General features: G+C 45.9%; 1 protein-coding gene across 1 annotated transcript in view; it reads left to right on the top strand.

Moving 5' to 3' along the window:
* Positions 1 to 5000, top strand: part of LOC136825767 (uncharacterized) — a 506720-nt gene that overhangs the window by 349939 nt on the left and 151781 nt on the right. The gene's annotated exons all lie outside the window — the stretch shown is intronic.

Here is a 5000-nt window from a genome sequence, read left to right as displayed (position 1 = left end):
CTAGAGGGCTGCAAATTAGTATGTTGAACATCCGCCCTCCAATCACTAAACATACCAAATTGCAGCCCTCTAGCCTCAGTAATTTTTATGTTATTTAAGGTTAAAGTTAGCCATAATCGTGCTTCCGGCAACGATACAGGACAGGCCATCACCGGGCGGTGGTTAAAGTTTCATGGGCCGCGGCTCATACAGCATTATACCGATACCACCGTAAGATAGATCTATTTTCGATGGTCTTGATTATACGCTTTAGCGGCTGTGCGGAAAACTCGACTGCGCCGAAGAAACTTCGGCGCATTTTTTTTTTTTTTTTTTTTTTAATGACGCAGAGATGACTGTTGAAAAGCAGATGATTCCCTTGAAATGAACTGGGCCCGATATGCGCATACCGGGGAGGGGTATCGTGGGTTGTTGGGGGCGGAGTAGGAGAGAGTAGTGGCCCGGCTAACCGTGAAATAGGTCATTAAAATAACATTTTATGAACTTGGAAGTCTCCCCGAGTCCATTCCGAAAGGCATATTTCGCGGCCGTGACACAAGTTATTCGCTGAGTGATGGAGAGAGGAGGAGGAGGAGGAGGAGGAGGAGGAGGAAGACGTAGAATAAAAGATGCATATTATTCATGGAATGGTTGTTAGGGGAGACTAAACTGGTCGTTAAGAAAACCCCAAGTACCCCAGCAGAGACAGTAACGAGGGGTTTCGGAGGCACTTTTGTGCGGTCGACTCTTCTTCTTCTTCCCCCTCTCTTCTTCCCCTCCTTTCCCCTCCCCCCCACCTAGCTTGAACGAGAAGGCGCCCTGGAGGGGTTGGTGGGTGGCAGGTGGTGGGGTGGCCTGAGAAATTAAAGGAAATCTGGGAGACGTACGCCCTTGAGAAGGGAAGGTGATGAGGAGGAGGAGGAGGAGGAGGAGAGGGTCGTTGAGTCTTCTCAGAGGTGGATAGGAGGGGGAGGGAAGAATTGCATATATGCAAAATAGGTCGCTAAGGAGCGGGAGGAGGAGGGTGTTGAGAGTGACGTCTGCGTCAGGAGGACCTGGTGCCGTCTTGGAAGGGAATGTCGGGACGTGTTGTTCATATGACGTGTGACGTTTGTCTCCTGAGGTGGGAGAGAGAGAGGTGGAAGGGAACCGTCTCTCCTTCTTCACGCCCCCCCCTGTCATTTACCTCACCTCCCCTTCCCTCCTTCTTCAATCCCCTCCCCTACTCCCTCACTCCCCCCGTCCCCTGCTATCCCATCTCCTCCTCCTCCTCCGCCCCCTACCCTTACCCCCTCCTTCCTCTCTCTCTCACCCCATCCCCTCCCCTTCCCTCCTCCTTCACCCCCTCCCCTCCCCTTCCCTCTTCCTTCACCCATACCTCCCCTTTACCTTCCCCCTCCTTCCTTTCCCTTCCCTCTTCCTTCACCCATACCCTCCCCTTCCCTCTTCCTTCCCCTCTCCTTCCCTCCTTCACCCACTCCCCTTCCCCTCTCCTTCCCTCCTTCACCCACTCCCTTCCCCTCTCCTTTCCTCCTTCACCCCTCCCCTACCTTCTCCTCCCCTCCTTTCCTCCCTCAACCCATCCTATTCTCTCCTCTCCTTCCTCACTCTTTCCCCTCTTCCCTCACCCCATCCCCATCCCCTCACTTCCCCTCCTCCCCACCCCTCCCCCTCCTCCCTCACCCCCTCTCCTCCTCCCTCACCCCCCCTCCTCCTCCTTCACCCATCCCCTTCCTCCCTTCCGCTCCTCCCCACCCCCTACTCTTCCCTCCTCTCTCACCCCTCCTCATCCTTCACCCCTCTCCTCTTCCCCTTCCCTCATCCCCTCCCTTCCTCACCCCCTGCTCCTCCTCAGCCCTCACCCCCTTCCCCCATTCCCCCGTCCTTTCCTCTTGCCTAGCTTTGCCTCAGCCTTCACCCTCCGTCATCTCGTCCGCTTGAAGGAGAGAATTTCGGCTCGTATTGCACACTAGAGGAGGCATCTCAGTTATGTTGATTAGAAACACGGCAGAATTCTCTGTCTCCGTATGACATCCATAGATACGTCTTTTCAAAACTGATTGAAATACGACGTTTACACTAACAAAAAATAAATAAAAACGTAATTTAGGATATTTAAGGAAATTTCTCCAAAATGTTGATGGGGTCTTCAAAAATATTTGGTGGTGTCTTTTCCTCAACCATTGTTTACTTATTCCGAAGATTTAATGGTCTCAGAATTTTTCTTAATAATCATATGCAAAACAAGTCGTAGTTGTCTTTAAAAATATTTGATGGTGCTTTCTACAATGTTTGATGGTGTTTATGTTTAACTTTCTTAAGAATGTTTTGTTCAGATTGTTAATTGCAGAAGTCTGTGCAAAGACTTTAAGTGTAGATATTAGTAGAGTCTGTTTGTTTGTTGGTGTCTGCGTTTTATGCAATATAAATAGTGACTGTGCGCTTTTTTATAATAAGCATGCTGAACAAACGTGTTAAATATATATGCAGTATATATAAATGTTTAATGCGAGGATATGAATGCCAACGTGACGGGAATCTGCTAGGTTAATATTTTTTTGCGTACCGACAGCTTGGGCGGGTGTCGAGAATAGATGGATGAAATTTTATGAGAATTTCGTTTGTATGCTACCTTTTCCCTTGTACTGTTTTTTTTTCTTCTTCTTCTTTTAACGTGCCTTTTCCCCATTTGTATAGGGGTAAGCACGATGCCTTCTTTTTGAAGGACTTTGATTTGGCTTTGGGGTAGACTTTGCATTCTCGGCCGGCTGCCCTGCCTGTCATCGCTTAGACCCCGGTAGCGTATGTACGTGTATTGTACCAGTCACCAGCGCCCGTTCTCCCAGCAGCGAGGAGACGTTGCGCGGTTAGGTCGACAGTGGAGTACCCTAAACGAATTTTTATATATTTATATATTTTATTTTTATATTTCATTGCGTCTTCTCACAGTAACTGTTTTTCGCTTTTCTCCAAAATGTTTTTGTTTACAGTTTTTCCTACGAAGTATCTCACCATTCAGTTTTTTCCTCATTCCATTATTACCTTCTATAACTTCCAAATACCAGACAGTTTCGCGTACCTTGGGAGAACTCTAGTCAGAATATTAAGCCTTCCGGTTCCTTCAGCGATTTAGAACGCCACATTTGCTACTGCATATCCAAGCACGGATACCTGTCACGATACAATGGTATCTCAAGACTTATCTGGCCAAGAATTCCGTGATTTTCTTAATCTCCCCTATATTCTCCTTATCCCATCCGCTTGTGTAGTAAGCCTTTATACGACATCGTCCTCTTCCCTTTTATCCTGTATCGATTTTCCTGTTTCCATTCATTTCCATATTCTCCTTAGGAGGAGGAGGAGGAGGAGGAGGAGGAGGAGGGACGGTCCCCGTAGCCACAGAAGCGTGCCATCGTAAAGAGGCATCCGCCTTGGTCTTGGTGACACCGCATAATTGCGGGACTGAGCCAATCGCCTGCTTCTACTATATAAGTTGTAGCTCTGAGAGAGAGAGAGAGAGAGAGAGAGAGAGAGAGAGAGAGAGAGAGAGAGAGAGAGAGAGAGAGAGAGACATGCAACGACGTCAACAGCTGGAACAGCAAAAAAGACCACCATGTGCCCTAGGGGCAGAAACAGCCTCAGCTTCAGAGAGAGAGAGAGAGAGAGAGAGAGAGAGAGAGAGAGAGAGAGAGAGGGGCGGGAGGGGAGTGCCAAAGTCATGCAGCGACGTCAACAGCTCCGTCCGCAAGAATAGCTGGAACAGCAGAAAAGACCACCCTATGACCTAGGGGCAGAAACAGCCTCAGCTTCATCGAGGAGAGAGAGAGAGAGAGAGAGAGAGAGAGAGAGAGAGAGAGAGATTCCAAAGCCATTCAACGACGTCAGCTGCTCCGTAGGAACAGCAGGAAAAAGCAGGAAAGACCCTATGACATAGGGGTAGAAACAGCATCAGCTTCAGAGAGAGAGAGAGAGAGAGAGAGAGAGAGAGAGAGAGAGAGAGAGAGAGAGAGAGAGAGAGAGAGAGAGCGCATCAGCTCCACCGACATGAGAGAGAGGAAAATTGTGCCATATATACATACAGATGACTTCCTCTAGACCGGGGTTGGGGGTGGGTGGGTAGGGGTGGTTGTAGGGGACGTAAATGGACTATAGGGTTGGGGGGGCGGGTTGCATCGGGGTTTGCGATCTTGGAGGGATTATGGGCAGGTCATGGACCGTAAAATCCACCGAGTGGCGATTCGTGTATCCCTCTAAGCTAGCTTGGCTGTTTTGATTTTTGCGCTCATTATGCATAAATTGCTTCGCGTGCAGAGGTCAGAGAAAGCGCATTTGACCTAAAGCCGAAATATCGAACCCCAAAAAGGTAAATGGAGAGCAAAAAGGCAGATTCGTTCCAATAATTGTTGTGACGCATAGCTTGGAATTCTCACTTTTGTTTATATTTTTAACTAATTTCTTTTTTTAAGTGTATAAGTACCTCTGTTTTTATGAGTTAAAATAATTTTAAAAATGCAGAATCGTTCGAATTATTATTGTGGCACATAGCTTGGAATTCTCACTTCTGCGTATATGTTTACCTAATTTCTTAGGTAAGTGTATAAGTAAGCGTATTTTTATGAGATAAAAAGGTTACTGCGAAAATAAAAAAAATATAAAGTTGATATATGTTCATGTTTTATGTGTTTAGAGGCTCCCGTTAAAAGTATAATGTATTGTCTCGTTTTATTATTATTATTATTATTATTATTATTATTATTATTATTATTATTACTAACTTTGGTAATATAGACATGCAAAATCGCTTTTCCCTTTAATTTCACTGTATTCACATTCTTGATTGACAGAACATATGTTGTCGGTAATCAAATACTTCAATTTTTGTCCAATAAACTGAAATTCTTCCAGAATATAAAGAGATGTGATTTAAATAACATTAGAAAATGGAGGAAAATAACTCACAGTTGATAAAAAGAACTAGACCAACATATCTCTTGTCATTAAATATATGTGTGTATATATAT

The sequence above is a fragment of the Macrobrachium rosenbergii genome, chromosome 39 (genome assembly GCF_040412425.1).
Source record: "Macrobrachium rosenbergii isolate ZJJX-2024 chromosome 39, ASM4041242v1, whole genome shotgun sequence".
In the NCBI taxonomy this organism is placed as follows: Eukaryota; Metazoa; Arthropoda; class Malacostraca; order Decapoda; family Palaemonidae; genus Macrobrachium; species Macrobrachium rosenbergii.
The sequence above is the reverse complement of the archived record's forward strand: the minus strand, read 5'-3'. Positions and strand labels throughout refer to the sequence as shown.